The sequence below is a fragment of the Lygodium microphyllum genome, chromosome 20 (genome assembly GCF_053477565.2).
Source record: "Lygodium microphyllum isolate KBCC chromosome 20, Lygodium_microphyllum_v1.1.10, whole genome shotgun sequence".
NCBI classification, from domain to species: Eukaryota; Viridiplantae; Streptophyta; class Polypodiopsida; order Schizaeales; family Lygodiaceae; genus Lygodium; species Lygodium microphyllum.
The window spans coordinates 55076498-55094756 of record NC_141154.1 but is presented as its reverse complement, the minus strand read 5'-3'; positions in this window follow the sequence as shown (position 1 = coordinate 55094756).

Below are 18259 nucleotides of genomic sequence, written 5' to 3'. Positions count from 1 at the left end.
GTGCTACACATGGACACTAGTCTTTTGAAGACCATAACTTTAGGCTTTAAACATTGAAGTTAGAGTCTCAAATGTCTTTGCTAAATAGTTTCAGCCATGGGGATCTTTAAAGTAAAGAAAAATAATAATATGAAAGTCCTTTCAACTTTCAATGATCCTCCACCTACCTATGTATACACATGTAATGTATTGTGTATGCACATTTTACCATACGTAAAAATTAAAAGATCGGACCATAACTTTGCAATTCATCTTAAATACAAATGCACGCACGCACACACACACACACACACACACACACACACACACACACACACACACACACACACACACACACACACACACACACACACACACACACACACACACACACACACACACACACACACACACACACACACACACACACACACACACACACACACACACACACACACACACACACACACACACACACACACACACACACACAGAAAGAAAGAAAGTTATATTAACGTCTTCTAAAGACCAAAACTGGCCTATGAGACAAACTGTGATACAACTGATGAGGTCCAGCTATCCAAAATAAAAGTGCTGAATGAAAAGCTAAAAACTGGAAACTGAAAATACGGTGCTATGAGTGTGATAAGTGTCGTGTATGTGTATGTGCATATGTTGCTCTGGTACTCCAGATAATGGCTACAAAAGGGGAATAAATGTCGGCTGTGATAGGGGAACAACTGTCGGCTGTGATAAAGTGGTGCGATGTGTATATGTAACAGATGCAGGGAGATATACTATCCTGGGATGTAGTAGCAGTCGTCGAAGTCGCTAATAGCAGGTGATCCCTCTTGGATGCAGGATGTGGTACATCGGCGGTGGAGAAAGAGCAAACTGGAGAGAGAGAGAGAGAGAGAGAGAGAGAGAGAGAGAGAGAGAGAGAGAGAGAGAGAGAGAGAGAGAGAGAGAGAGAGAGAGAGAGAGAGAGAGAGAGAGAGAGAGAGAGAGAGAGAGAGAGAGAGAGAGAGAGAGAGAGAGAGAGAGAGAGAGAGAGAGAGAGGACTACCATACAACTTGGGTATACAAAGACATATGCAAATACTTGTTTGAGGAGGTATGTGAAGCTAGGTGAGAAAGGTCTTTATGTAGTATATGATTTCCTTATTGTAATTGCTTTGGCACTTATGCAAATCAAAGTAATTTTTCATTGACACAAAGTGCATACATTAGGCACACATACATACATATTAGAAAAACAAAAAATCATATCCATGGGAACATATCCACATGTCCAAACATATGCCCACAATAGATCCATACTCAATATCTAATAATGACTCACACACATTGTTTATTTTGTAGGAAGAAGCACACTTTTTATCTCATGTTTTGTGAGCAAAAGGAAGTAGTTGTGCTACTTGTGTGGTAGCGCAATTGCTTCTCTTTGCTCACAAAAATACAAAGCAAGCAAGGTGCAGCCTCACAAGCTTTGCAATGATGCCAACCATGCAAAGTGTGGTTAGTGGCCTAACTGGCAATGCTAGCTGGGCTAGCTAGTTAGATATTAACATGCTTTGAATCTCACCCACCTCTCTTGTACTATGAAATTCTAATCCTTACAAGATGTTAAAGAACTAAACCACAATCTCTTGCTTGACCTCTCTCCCATTGTATTGTATTCATGTATTGAAATGTTTTGCCACATTTAATTATTTGGAATCTTCATCAAAATCTAATCACCCTTCTCAAGCCTATGCTTATGTCAATCTTTTGACGATTTATTTTCTTTGTGCCTTTGTACTCCCAAAGATTTTGATGTGTTGGGGATGAAGAGAAAACATATACAAAGTACCACCCAAGACCCAAATAAGTAAATACTCCAAAGCAACAAAAGTCATTACACATCTCAAGCACATAAAAAAAGCAATGAAACAAGGATCATTGCACACATTGAAAGCACACATATTCAATGAAGGCCTCCTTTTATCTCAATACAAGATACAACATCATAAAGTTTGTCATTGCAATCAACGGAACATAGTATATAATGACATGTTTATGGTACAAGTCACATCTCTATGAATTTGATGTTTACCACTTCAAGAGGCAAACTTTGCCGGATATAGCATGCTAGGAACTAGCTAAGCAAATGTTTATGTGTGAAAATAATGTGCTAAAAATGTGCTATGGACTTAGTAGGAGTGTGCTATAAATGTGCTAGTAGTTTGCAAATAATCTACTAGGAGTGTGCCTAACAACTGGCACAAACAACAATGCTCAATGCCCAACAATAGCTAGTGTGAGTGTGATGCAAGTAGTCTTCAATGGAAATCAAGCTTTCATTTTAAGAAGAATCCAAATGTTTCCAATAAACTTTGTACTGTAGAAGAGGATGTTTTGAAACTGATAAAAATGAGGCGAGTTAGGTGATTTCACACTCTTCTAGATGGATGTGTCTAAAAAGACCCATAAAGAAGAAGACGAGCACTTTCCTCTTTAGACATGTTTGAAAAGAAAATAATGGATTGTTTCCTTGAACAACAATTTTCAAGCCTAGATTAGCTTAAAGTCACAAGCATCTATCATAACTATAATATGAAGATTTTCATGATGCTCATGCAACCTAATGTTCTCTAGATTAGCCTTTTTACAAGATACAAAAAATCTGAGATTAAGAAAATTTCATTGTTTGCAAGTGAGATGAACCACACAATTTTACAATGCATATATAATCTAACTTCCAAAATTTTTGTTCCCTACATTGGTTATAAAGGGATGTCTAAATCAAACGACAATGGAATGTGGGGCATATCTTGCTAGAAAATTGTGATAACCCTAAGCAATTTCGGCCACCTGTATCATTGTTTAAAGAAACCTTAAATAAGGTTAAGGAAGTATCACAAACTTAAAAGCCACTTACAAGTCACTTCCTAGACTTGAAAGAAGTTTAGTAAGCCTCTCGCTACACTACTTTTACTCCAATCTTATGCCCTTTTACTCTTCTTCCTTTCCATTTTTCGGGAGCTTTTCATGAATTCCTCATGGAGTCCTCATGCTACATAATAGTTTTTGTTCTACTAAATTTTTATATTCGACAACCTAGTCAACAACCATAGGGATCACACAGACTATTTAGGGACACGAAGCTTTATTGTTACATATTCCAAACATGGTTATGATAGGTCAATGTCCGAGTCAATGCTTAAATTATGTGAATTTTTACAAGGCCCCTTTTTATAGTCCATCCCATAGACTAAAAGGTTCATGTGCGTTTTGTTTGTGCAATTTGGCACCACTTTTATAATACACCTTCTTGGTCGGAGCTTAGCCTATAACCTAATAATGTTATGCAAGGATGTGATTCACAATCTGATGCTTTAATCAAGAAATCTTATAAAGATATAGGTAACTAAGTATATATGTGGATAGAGGTGAGTTGTTTTCCAAGCATGCATGGATTTTGGTGTGTTAATTCATCAACCCCCTCTCCTAGGCCTCTCCTGTTAAATTAGCTAATCACTTGGAGAGATGCAAGGTGAGTGCAAGGCATGGAAACTATCTAGGATGTGTGTGTGTGTGTGTGTGTAGAGAGAGAGAGAGAGAGAGAGAGAGAGAGAGAGAGAGAGAGAGAGAGAGAGAGAGAGAGAGAGAGAGAGAGAGAGAGAGAGAGAGAGAGAGAGAGAGAGAGAGAGAGAGAGAGAGAGAGAGAGAGAGAGAGAGAGAGAGACCCTCCCTCCCTCCCTCCCTCCCTCCCCCAACCCACACCCGCCTTCATAGTCCCTTGGGCCCTGCCTCCCCTCCAACCCCTAACAATGTGCTTCTAAAAATTTTCAAATTAACAAATACCTAAAGTGAATTTTACATGAGGTGCATTTATAATCCCCTTCTATTTTTGGAAAACTATAAGTCAACATAATAAAAATACCCTTTCTTTTGAACTCACATGGTATATTACATGTTCTATAAGGTGACTGCCCAAGGTACCTTATCACATATTGCTATATACTTTTGTATGTATGGTTGTGGATATCCATACTTTTTCTTGATAGAAATAGGCATTTTAGGCTATCAAAACTAAAATTTATGCCAACATTTTCAATTTTAGGCAATCACTATGATTTTGGGGGCTAAGAGATGACCCTACTTTTTGCCTAATTTTTTTCATGGATCCATATTTTTAGCTTAAAAATAAATAATTCACCTAACAGAAAATCACTATTAGGCATTTACGGTAATCTCGATACATACAAGTGATGCCACACTCATTGCATCTTAAGTCCTATTGATTTTAATTGGAAGCTCTTACTTTTTGGGACAATTGTTTGATAAATGCCCTGGTTGGTGGTAGTTCTAGCATTATTTTTTGTCTTGGGTAGTTTTCTCCTTTCCCTCTTTTGCATCATAGCATCATGATTGGATTAGACTGTGATTCATGAGGATAATGTGACCATCTTTATCATATGACACATAAGGATTCATGTATTCCTCTTCATCATATGGTTCCTTTATAAAATATGCAAGAGGGTCACTAGGGGGAGATGTTATGATGGGGCTAGATGACTTCTAATAGATTGATTTTGTTTGTAGGAGTAGTTGGTCCTTAATTTAGTGGGGTTGCTAAAGCTAATTATGGAACTTGTTGGGGTTTTCTTGAGTGGTTTAGACCTCGTTTAAATTGCTATTTTTGGCTGATAGCCAAAATTTGGGTTATGTATTAGAAGCTTGCAAGAAGCTTGGTAATAATTGGGATCATGCCCAAAGCATCCATAGTTAATGCAATAGCGGGCTAGTCTTGAGCACTCTAAGGGGAGACAATATCCATTGCAATGTGTGCATTGCACATTTTGTTGATATGGTTGGGAGTTTGGACAGGTTTAGGGATTCAAACATCTTTTTAGAATATTTAATAGCTCTCAGTGTCACTTTCTCACATAAGTGAGAAGGAGAGCAAGGAAAAATGGGAAGCACAGCAACACAAGGGGGCTAGGGCCACCATGGCTCAACTAGAAGTGAAGATGAAGCAACAAGAATACCAGATTAGCCAATTGCAACAAAATAGAGAAGAAACTATACAGGTGAAGGACAAGATACTCGAGTTGGAAGGGCAATAGGAGGAATCCAATAGAAACAAGGAAGACATTGATCTAAGAATGGAAGAACTCAACAAGAAGAAAGAAGAACTTCAACAAACTATAAGGGACCAAGTTGCCACTTTGGAAGCTTGCCGAAGTGGCAGAACAAAGGGTTAGAACAAGCCAAGAACAAGATGGAACAACTAGAAACAAGAAGTGAAGAACCCATGTAGGAGTTGGCAAATTGGCAAAGAAAAACATGATAAGGAAGTGGCCTTGGATAGTAGGGTAGAAGTGGTAGAGAGAATAATGAAGATTCACTAGTGGAGTTTCATCAATATATTGACTAAAGTTACAGAGCCCATAGAAGAAGACATGATAGAAGACCTTAAAAGGAAATTAGAGATGGATAGAGAGGAACTTCAAAACACTATGGGACCTCTAGTTACATGAGTACAAGCCCACAAGAGATAAGGTAGTGCATCAACTCAAGGCATATGGATTCTCAGATGAGCAATTAACTAGACAAAACTTATTGGAGATAAAACAACCATTATTGTCACCCTTGCCACTAGATGTGGAGGAGTACAACATGCCAAATATCAAAGATACCACTCCTAACTAGCCTGCTACAAGTAATTCATTAGATTAGTCTACTTCATCAAGAATATTGACATACCCAAAGAAAAAGAGGTTTGCAAGGATAAGTGAACTCATAGAATGGTGCAAGGCAACGCCCCAAGAGGTGCTAGACACCCCCTTTGAGAAGATGAGAGAGGCAACCTCAATTCATTGGGAGGATGCGATTGCCACCTTGAGAAGAGTTGAGCTAGGGGATAGACCCATGCAATTTAAAGTTGACATGAAAAGTGGAAAGCTGAAATGGACCCTCTGTGTCAATGCCATGGAATAGGCCATCCAAACAGGGGAAGTCTTAAGACAATACTTGATTGATGAGAAATTGCAAGGCCCAGGGTTCTGGCACACTAAGGAGCATTTTTGGAGTGACAAGGTTGGAGAAATACCAAGAAGGATTCTAGGATTTGAGGCACAATTAGCATGGCTGGCAAAGATCCAATCTAGAAATCAATAACATGGCATGTATGGTTTTTTGCAGTGCTACATCAAGAGGAAACCCCTCTTTTCTACCTTACCCTAGGAGGCATGGAGTGGATTATCACTACCCATTGACCTACAATGGAAGAGCCACACGGTTGGATGTCTATCTTAAGTTCCAAGAAAGGGACTTGGTGCCAACCTTTTGGCAATCTATGGATACATTCCAAAATTTCACAGACCCACACTTCATTGCCACATGCAACTATCTCAAGCTCCTCATGGTATTACTAAACCAGAAGAGAGCACCAAATGAGGAAGGGCTCCACCCTTTGTTCTTTGACATCAATGCAGGTATTGACAAATATGCAATGGCCCGTCTCATGCTACAAGGCACCATGCTACTAGTTATTGTTTGAACTTGCTAGAAGACGTGAACATCACACGCTTCACCAATTGTAGTCATCCCTTCCTACACACAAATCACTTGGCGATTTGACCATCTATACAACCTTAGATAATGAGCAAACCTTGTCTTGAGTGCTCATTAAAGCCCCTCCTCCCTCCATCCTGCAGAAAGGGAAAAGAAAGGGAATAGTATGCATCTTTACATCTTTGAAAAAATATAAAAAAGAGTACAAAAGTATATATATGTATATAAAAATCCATCGTACTTATACAACACCTTAGGGTTCTTAAGCTTGAGATTGCCTAGTGACTATTGTTGATTGGCTCCATCCTCAACTCCCTAGCCTATTTTTCCCCCACAACAGGTTTTAGGGTCCTTAATGGCAGGACACCCCAAGCAATTGGTAGACCTATCTCCCTAAACATCACTGCACAACACATGACCACCTCTCACTGATTGGGTCCTCAAGTGTGGGATAGATCTAGAGAGTCTCAACTTCTCTAGCATAGATCCATTTCCCAATCACACCAACCACCCACCTTTCCACACTATACACACACACACACACAATTTCTTGCAGTAGGCAACTTGAGGAGCCATAAAGACCCTTCGACATTTACCCTTCCTTCATCTTCAAGTCGGCCTCTTACCCGCGTCTCTTATCATTCCACACAACTTCCATGCACTTTTATAGGTGGCATGGGAGTGACACCACAATAGTGAGGGGATAACATTAATCAGTTAGGTAAAAAATGACAAAATGGGGCAAAAGTGGAGGATGGGAGAGGAAACAACCAAGGGCAACATGAAAAAGGGAAAAGCAGGTGAAAGGTTGGAAAAGAGTCAAAGTGAGCGCATGTAGCAAAAAAGATGATGGACTAGTATTAAATGTGACAACTAGTGAGAAATATTATTTGTAATTGATTCCACGACTAATGCAATAGAGGCTTATCTACTTCTCTACCACTACTCTGTTTCTTTACCTATGAGTACTTTGTGCATCTATAATCTTTTTGAGGCAAGGAGAGAGAAGTCTTGTGAGGGCATGTGTGCCCGTTCTTACTCTGGTATCTTTGCTCCTCTACCCTTTCTCCTCGCCTTCTTAGGATTCCTTTCCAAATTGAGAGGTAGAGAGATTGAGCTACTACATCAAGTGTGCAAAGAGCTTGAGGAACCTTGAGAGAAAGAAATAGAGAGAGGGAGAGAGAGAGATCATGACTTGGACCAATGAGTAAGGGAATCTGCTTCATGCACGCAAGGGATGGAAGAGCAAGAAGTGCAGAGCTCGAGTATGGACATTGGTGGAGTCATTAGAGCTTTGGTTCTCACAATAATCATTTACATTACAACATGGTGAGCCCTATTTTCACTATTCTCTTTTGGTATTCTTCTTGCTTGGCAAGCTATGGGTAGCTATCTTACTTGTTTAACACATTTGTGAAGATGTCATCGTGTAGGAGAGAAAATGTAATCAATGTGATACCATTTTAATTTAGAGATATAATGCACTTTGGGTCAATAACAAAGTACATTTTTTGAGTGCACATTTCGAAACAATGATCCAAGTGTGGAAAATCCACCTCTAGGAAAGGTGAACTTTTTCTAGCTACGCTAAACCTTTTGCAAGCATGATAGGGATATGTTTCCACCATCAACAACCTCCTTAGGATCTCTAGAGCTTGCTAGAGCTCCTATTAGAACTATGCACTTTTTCTTATCATAAAACACATTGCCATTTTCCATTTGGTATTGGGAATGTAATTTTCTAATAAGTAGTGCATACACCATTCTAGACCTTTAATAAGGAAAGGATCATTGATAGATTCTCATCACATGTCCTTGATTGAATTCATGAATATCGATACTTCATCAGTGATGATATTGTATGGGAACTACTCCATACCCTATTATAACAAAGATACATATAGATAGACTCCTATATGAGAGCGAGAGAGAGAGAGAGAGAGAGAGAGAGAGAGAGAGAGAGAGAGAGAGAGAGAGAGAGAGAGAGAGAGAGAGAGAGAGAGAGAGAGAGAGAGAGAGAGAGAGAGAGAGAGAGAGAGAGAGAGAGAGAGAGAGAGGGAGGGAGAGGGAGGGAGAGGGAGGGAGAGGGAGGGAGAGGGAGAGAGAGAGAGAGAGAGAGAGAGAGAGAGAGAGAGAGAGAGAGAGAGAGAGAGAGAGAGAGAGAGAGAGAGAGAGAGAGAGAGAGAGAGAGAGAGAGAGTTATATTAACGTCTTCTAAAGACCAAAAACTGGCCTATGAGACAAACTGTGATACAACTGAAGAGGTCCAGCTATCCAAAATAAAAGTGCTGAATGAAAAGCTAAAAACTGGAAACTGAAAATACGGTGCTGTGAGTGTGATAAGTGTCGTGTATGTGTATGTGCGTATGTAGCTCTGGTACTCCAGATAATGGCTACAAAAGGGGAACAAATGTCGGCTGTGATAGGGGAACAACTATCGGCTGTGATAAAGTGGTGCGATGTGTATATGTAATAGATGCAGGGAGATATACTATCCTGGGATGTAGTAGCAGTCGTCGAAGTCGCTAATAGCAGGTGATCCCTCCTGGATGCAGGATGTGGTACATCGGCGGTGGAGAAAGAGCAAACTGGAGAGAGAGAGAGAGAGAGAGAGAGAGAGAGAGAGAGAGAGAGAGAGAGAGAGAGAGAGAGAGAGAGAGAGAGAGAGAGAGCAAGCTTTGATACCATATTAATGGTTTGTAACAATAGTGCCTATTTTGTTAGGAAAGGTTAATCATCATGGCATAAGTTTCTTGAAGAAACATATCAAGCAAGTAGATTATATGAATGCTTTCTATAGCCTTGGTGTAAATGAAAGGAATGTTTTAGCTAGCTTACATATGTTGTTTGTTAGTAGATCCCATCTAAAGTTGGCCACATTTCCTCTTTGGATAATATGTTGTTTGTTAGTAGATCCATCTAAAGTTAGTAGATCCATCTAAAGTTGGTAGATCCACCATCTAAAGTTGGCCACATTTCCTCTTTGGATAATAGTTGGTTTAGTGTATTCTATAGATGTTTAAAGTACTCAATTATGAGAGTAAATGATTGTATATCTAGAATGAATTTTAAAACTCCTTGTGCTAGACCATATATTAGGAAGGGTTTCTTTCCCAATTTGATTGGAAACCTTTTGGAAAGGGAGTTTCTTTTAGCATGGACAATGGGATTATAACGTATATTGGTATATACTGTACCATGGAATCTTTCTACATACCTAAGAGTATCTTTGTAAGGGGAAGCTATGGGGCATGCATGGTATATATAAATCCTTAAACATGACTAAGGAAAGGGGTAGCTATGGGGCTTTATGGATGTATCAACTTAGAATAAAATTATACGATAGATTATGTTATAACTATTTTAGAAATAGTATAGTTTGATCCATTTAATACATGTCTTTAGAGTGTTATGTGTATTTTGAAATAGAGATTGCTAGAGGAAGCTCCATGTCTTAAGGATCACTTTTGATTGCCCATTTTTCTAATATTTTATAATACTTGTTTAGAAACACTTTATTTAGAAACACTTTATGAGCAATTTACTAATGTGTTGCCTACATTGAGCATGGAGTTTAGGTTCCACCTCTTCATGGCTTGACATTAGAGGAACACCATAAGCAATGTAGTCATGTATTGGGCTTATTCATGCATCGATCATGGTGTTTTAGGTTCCATGTCTTCCATGACTTGTCACTAGGGGACACCCCATTAGGGGAGTTTTGAGGTCTCAAAAATGTATTTTAGGAGATAGAGAGAGAGTGCTCTAGACAAATAGGAGGAAAGCCTCCGTAATGGAATTTCTATTTTAAAAAATACAAAAAATTATATATATACATATACATATATATATATATATATATATATATGTATATATATATACATATATATACACATATATATATACATATATATATATACATATATATATATATACATATAACAATTTTGTATTATCAATATCTATTTTTAGCCTCTTAGATTCGTGATTATGACATTCTTTGCATTAATGATATATAGTCCCGATCACTTTTATTTAATGATATGTCTGGATTAACTGATAATTACATGTTTAATCTAAATTCAAATTAATAAAGAGCTTGGCACTTATTTTTTTCCCTCATTCCTTTTATCCCTATTGTTTTTTTCCCTCCTTTGTGGTAGCTTAGTCCTCTCTCTCTCTCTCTCTCTCTCTCTCTCTCTCTCTCTCTCTCTCTCTCTCTGTGTGCCATAGATAAAAAAATTCAACATTCAACGAGGCATCCAAGCTCCTAAATCACATCCATATAAGTGTTTAGCTTATTCCAAAAAGATGAAAGATGGATTCCTACAATCATTAGCAAAGGTAGTTGGATCACCATACAATAGACAAAACATGGAAAAATGTGAAGATGTGAGAGCTCGTTCATCTCTTCTTGGAAGGATAGAATCCAAAATCTCAAGCTTGGAGTAAATAAGAATAGCATAAAAGAGATACTGGTGCAACATGTGTTTATGCATAGAGAGCTATATTTGGAGCCTAGAACTTCAAATCTTCCAATCCATAGACCAAATTGTAAGGATTTGATTCTTAAATCATTTCTTTTCTTGAACTTGGTTTAAGGTTTTTCATTATAACATTTGTTCATTTGTCTTGAAGATGTCTATCCCTCTAATCTTGAGGTATGGCAACTGGTTGAGTCGATCGTTGATGTTATTGATGTGATGCAAGTACCATTGCCTAAGGGTAAGAAAGCTATTGGATGTAAGTGGGTTTACAAAATTAAGCATAATGCAAATGGTTCTATTAGCAGGTATGAAGCTTGATTGGTTGCAAAAGGCTATGGTCAAACATATGGCATAGATTATGAAGAGACATTTAGTCTAATTGCTACGATGGTAATTGTTAGATGTGTGATTGTTTTGGCAACAAATAAAGGTTTGATTTTGTAGCAAATGGATGTTAAAAATGCCTTCTTGCATGATAAATTGCAAGAAGAGGTGTATATGGAGTTGCCAACATATGGAATTGCAAGAAGAGTTGCCAACATGTTATGAGGTTTTAGAGCATCCCACATATGTGTGGAGGGTAAATAAGGCACTCTATAGGCTAAAGCATGACCTATAGCATGGTTTGAGAAGATTGGAGAGTATTTTATCAACATTGAATTTTATGTTTTTGATATTAGTCACTTACTTTATGTAAGAAATTCAGATGTAGACTTAGTCATCATAGTCATCTATGTAGATGACTTGATTATTACAAGTGACAGTGATAGTGGGATTGGTAAAGTCAAGGATCTTTTGAAGAAGAAGTTTTAGATGAAGGATTTGGGTGAGCTAAGGTACTTGAGGTGATAAGATGTGATGATGGTTATAGAGCTGTCCCAAAGGCAATATGGCTTGGATAGGTTATTCAAGAATGGTATGATAGCATGTAAGCCTCTTTCAATGCCATTGGAATAAAATGTGAAGTTCAGTATTGATACTAGGGATGAGAGAGAAGACTCTATATGTTTAGGAGGATAGTAGGGAGTCTAATTTACATGACTATCACAAGGCTAGACTTGAGATATGCTGTTGAACTTGTCAATCAATCTATGTAGATGCTTAGAAAGCCTCATTTGGATGCACTTAGGCACATATTGAGACATGTAAAGTCCATTTTGCATTATGGACTTTTTTCTAAGGTAGGTAAGATATACATGTATTTGGATACACATATGTAGCATGTTTGATAGAAGATCTACTAGGCTAATTCATGTTTTCCCTTGGCATTGTAGTAGTTATATGGAGCATCAAAAAGCAACCTACAATTGTTTTATAGAGTATAAAGGATGAGTATAGAGGTGTTGCTATATGAATGTGAGGTGGTATGGATGCAAAAGTTATTGGGTAATTTAGATGTGCATGCAGATGGTCTAGTTTTCATTCACTATGACAACATGAGTAGCATACAATTAGCTAGTAATCTAGTATTCCATGCAAAGACAAAACATATTAAGGCGCATTACCACTTTGTGAGAGAGAAGGTACTTGCAAGAGATGTTGACTTGGTATATGTCAACACATAGGATCAATAGCTAACATTTTCATGAAGTCATTGGATGCAAAGAAGCTTTGAAATTTTGAAGCTTACTTAGAGTTGCAGAGATATAGTTGAGCTTGAGGGCGAGTGTTGAGATGGCAAGCTCAACATGTGCAGATGTTGATGATGGACTACTTGGCTAGATGGGTTTGCATGCCTATACTTAACATGTCGATGGTTCTTATGATCCTCACATGGACACTAACTTATCACTTATTATATTTAATTTATTGCACATACCTATAGCTAGCATAGTTATAGTACCGGTTCATTAGTATAGCGAGTTATACATTGTTTGAATTAGTAGGCCACCTTCCTTTATGCTATATCTTACCTATAGTTTGTGTAAATTGTATCGTGCATGAAAGAAGAAGAAGAAACCAACAAGAAAATGTTTTGGCCTCCATCTCTCTTCTTATGTTCTCTTGAGTAAGCTTCCTGTTGTGTGTATAGTGTGTGTTTGGCACAATAGCTCAAGAAAGTCCCCCTACACATAATTCATGACAAGAAAAACCATATGGAATTGAAATCCTTGAAGCTTTAATAATCAATCTAGGTAAGTCCCTCGCCCCCTAGTTCCCTTATGTTGAGGCATTTGCAATCAAAGGGTAATGAAACTTAGACAAGATTTATTGTACTCAAGGTGGCATTTGAAAATGAGGGTTATATCCCTACCAAAGGCTCTTTCATCCTCTCACTTTCCTTGCTAGATGGGAGACAACAAGAGGTAGATGGCAACATTATTTTCAAGTGGGATAAAAATTGACAATTGGTCAATGAGGAGTTTAAAAAGGAGTTAGAAAGTAATGAAGATTGGACCATACTAAGCAAAAAAATGTTTTATGTTTGGGAGGGAAACCATAGGATTGTGGCATGGATGTAGAGCATTGATGAGCTATACAGAAATAACAAGGCAAGACATGTAAGAGTGCAATCACAGTTCAATTTATCAAAGCCTAAAGATGAGTTGGTATTGATTGCAACATTGCAACAATTCAACTTGTAAGACCTTTATGTTTTGGTTTTTCTCTATTTTATTATGAACGGTTTTTAATTCTACTTTGATTAGATTTATGTATAATCACAGATTTATAGGTTGAATGAAGATGCAATTGGAGTGCATTATTCTTCCAAGCTTGCAATTTTGTGCTTTTGCAATTGAAAATAAAATTTTAAGATTTTTGACAAAGCCTTGGATTTTTTATACAAATAACATTGACATTACAATTCACTACATAAAAGTCATGCCACATGCTATTGCTATTTTTTAATATAAAGATATATGATATATCATGCGTGCATCATTGTTTGGGAGCTCCTAATGACACATACACTATCCAAAATAGATGAAGAAATGGTACTAAATAGTCACTACATAAGAAAATATTCCAAACTTTTGCATTGCCCAAAAAGAGTAGAATATCTAGAAAGATTCTAAGATTGCTACCCCCTAATCTTCTTATAATAAAAATGACATGTCACACCGTATTTATGTGCATGATGACAAGTGAGCCAAAACAATAATTGCGATGTGCTTAACTTTGGGCTTCCTACATAATGGGGCATATCTTGTGTTTGTGCTAACACAAATGCAAGGTCAATGGGAGTTAGTGTAGGTTGTGGGTTGAAGGCCAAGTATGTGCACGCACATATAATACATATGTTTGTAGGAAAGAAATACCCATTGGGACAAATACACCTATGCTCTTCTTTGATGTGTACATCATAACAACTCTCCATCAAGATTAGAAAGATTGAATATTGCCTCTCAAGTTGCATTTTCTCCTCCAAGAAGGTTGCAACCATGCAAGCAATTGCCTCTCTTGTCTTTTGTGCATCTTTGGAGGTTCCATGCCTCCACTTGTGTTTCCTCCCACATGAACCACCTTCTACAAAAGTAGGAGGTTTACTCTTCTCATTCCTTAGTGGTGTTGTAAAGCAAGCAAACTTGAAACTAGAATGTTTTAGGCTACTACACTTTTCTTTCATTATATTTGTTCCTATATCAACTCACCACAAATATGAAATAATTGGTGATACTATCACTTGTTTTTTCACAACATTTGTATGCCTGATGTCACAGTTGAAAAACCATATCCATTGTGCAATGGCCTTGTCCTTATAGGCTCTCTTGAACCAAAGGCATGGTGTGACTAACCCTGCTTGATGACTTTGGATTTTGTTGTTGTTGAATTTTTTCTACCCTCCATACCAAAACACTTTCTCACAAAGTTAGGTGACATCCTTCATAAAGCTCACTCCTCTCATGCCACTACTACCTCTTCTACATAGATTGATGTCCCTACATCTGGTGCACTTACTTCCCTTATTGACTAGTATCTCTTCACCATCATCATCATCATCATAGATATATATCTCTTCCATATTTCCATCATCAAATTGTATACTTTGTGGTCGATCCCTAATTTTGCATTGCCTTGACTCCATCATGTATCTTGGTCTATGAGAACTTGCAATTGCTCCACTTTGTTTCTTTTTCCTATGCACGGTCTCCCTATCACCATGCATTATGGGCTCCTCAGACAAAGGACTGCTAGCTACAACACCTTGCAATGCATGTGCAATAGAGGTGGGATATGGGGATTCCCTTTTATTAGTACTAGCCAACAAATAGTCCATGTCTTCCATGGCTTTGTCCTAGAGGGACATCCCATTAGGGGAGTTTTGAGGTTTCAAAAATGTATTTTAGGAGATAGAGAGAGAGTGCTCTAGACCAATAGGAGTAGAGCCTCCGTAATGAAAGTTCTATTTTAAAAAATACAAAAAATTATTTTACTATATATATATATATATATATATATATATATATATATATATTGCAAATTTTTATTATCAATATATATTTTTAGCCTCTTATATTCGTGATTATGACATTCTTTGCATTAATGATATACAATCCCAACCATTTTTATATAATGATATGTCTGGATTAATGATAATGACATGTTTAATCTAAATTCAAATTAGTAAAGAGCTTGGCACTTATTTTTTTCCCTCCTTCCTTTTATCCCTATCATGTTTTTCCCTCCTTTGTGGTAGCTTAGTCCTCTCTCTCTCTCGGCCATAGATAAAGAAATTCAACCTTCAACAAGGCATCCAAGCTCCCAAATCACATCCATATGAATGCTTAACTCATTCCAAAAAGATGGAAGATGGATTCCTACAATCATTAGCAAAGGTAGTTGGATTACCATGCAATAGACAAAACATGGAAAAATGTGAAGATACGAGAGCTCGTTCATCTCTTCTTGGAAGGGTAGAATCCGAGATCTCAAGCTTGGAGTAAATAAGAATAGCATAAAAGAGATACTGGTGCAACATGTGTTTATACATAGAGAGCTATATTTGGAGCCTGGAACTTCAAATCTTCCAATGCATAGACCAAATTGTAAGGATTTGATTCTTAAATTATTTCTTTTCTTGAACTTGGTTTAAGGTTTTCCATTATAACATTTGTTCATTTGTCTTATAGATGTCTATCCCTCTAATCTTGACGAATGGAAATTGGTGAGTCGATTGTTGATGTTATTGATGTGATGTATGGCTCGATCGGAGAAGAGATGTACAAAGGTAGAAAGAAGACAATGCTTACACAGAATGGAATATTTTTCTATGACCATTTTTATATTGTCCCCATGCAGCGTAGCCAATGGGGATCAATATCCCCCCTTTCTTTGCCCGATTTTTCAAGATTTTAGTGGCCTTTGCTAAGTGTAGATGCTAGTGAGGGCTATAGATGCAAAATATTTTATGAGATATAGAGAGTATTAAAACCTAATATCTCAAGTAGGCTAAGAAAAGTTACTTTGTTCATACCTATTAACACATTTTTGACTTCTTTTCTAATGCTGAGATAAGAAGATCAAAGGCCATGCTTTTAGTGAAGAGACTAATATATGATCATGTAATACAATTTGTTGATGAGGGACAAAACACTAGGATAGAAGGAAAAATTATGTGTAAGATAGATCAAGACTCTATAGCTTGTAAATATATGATTGCTATTCAAAATTTAATATGTAGCTTTTATTATAGTAGATGGCATTATGTTGGTGGTAGTTTGGTTGCTTTAGACCAAAATCTTAATAATTTTAGCAAAGATCCTATAATGGATCTTGATGTTTGGTACAATGAGTGTTGAGAATAGCAAATGATGCTTGCCCATAAGTGGCTTTGTATGAGAGATATGACAAAGGTGTATGCTCTAGAAGCTCTAGGAAGGGATGTCCAAAATCCCATAAGCACGATGAGGAATAGTGGTACTACCCAAAAGCCATAAAAGCATGTACTTTGTTGACACTCATGACAAGGAAATGGAACCTAATCTATCTTGGAACCTAATTCACTTGAGTTACAATCTCTCATTCTGATAATGTATCATGTGTTTGATTTGCATCCACCATAGCTAACTAACTCTAGATCCATGTTTCTCAACATGGTATCAGAGCCATAACCGAGCTAGTTGGCTAGTGTGTGCACTTCTCAATCTTCCTCTCTTCCATTCTCTCATTCTCTCCATTTCTTAAAGTCATCCAATTTTTGTTCTTCATTTCAAGATTACGTGGTTCAAGTATTGAGGCTTTGCCATCAAGTTTTTTTTTTTGAAGTGCTACACTTCAAGAAATCGTGGAGATGATAGCACGCAGGATCTGATCTGTGTCGGTTCAATTTCTATATCGCTCTCTTGGAGTTGTCCTGTTTTTTTTATGCACACAACACTCCATGTGCTTTGTTGTTAAAAAGTTTAGGCATGAAAAAAGGGGATACTTGGCGAGAGAAGATGTGGATCACTCGGTTCGTGGTTTCGATGTATTTCATGGTGCTGGGGCTTTTGATTTCTTCCATAAGCAACAACAACAGCAGCCTTGGCAATCATGGAGGCTTGAGCTCTTTCGTTGCTTTTGAAGTAGCCCTTCACCTTGCTTATCTCCTCATTTTTGCAACAGCTTGGGGTGCTTCTTTATGGGTCACCTTCATAGGCAGAATCATCATGTTCAAACATCTTCTTCGGCATCAGTTTGGCAATCTATAATAAAAAATGTTTCTAGTATACTTCAGCATGGTTGCGGTTTGTGTTGCAGTTTGTGTAACAGGATTCTCCTAGCTGCATCCTTGGAAAACGTCATCTTCAAAAGAAAAGCTTCAGCTCGTTGATAAGGCACATTGTCTTTTAGAGGAGTTGAAGGCCAGGGGCATAAAACAAGGATGTTATGCATACTTCATATTGATCTCAGGATTCTCAAAGCTGGGGAGAGCTGACATTATTGAGTCATTGATACAAGAAATCTATAATTTGTCAAGAGCGTCCTTGGACTTGCCATTGTTCAACAACCTTCTTCGAACGTATGCTAAGCTGGGCCAAATGGATGGCATGTCAAACACAGTAAAGATGATGGAAGAAGAAAATGTGGTACCAGATCGTGCAACTTACAACATCCTGATTGGTTTTTTCAATAAATAGGAACTATTTGATGTAGCAAAAGAGATCCTCCAGGATTTATTTGTTAGAAAATTGTGCCCAAACTTGAATTGTCTGCACTATGCTCAAACAATCAATACCAATGTAATGATGATCCATGAGACCAAGCTAAAAATAGACCCCACAAATCATATACCCCAAAATCTATGTCAT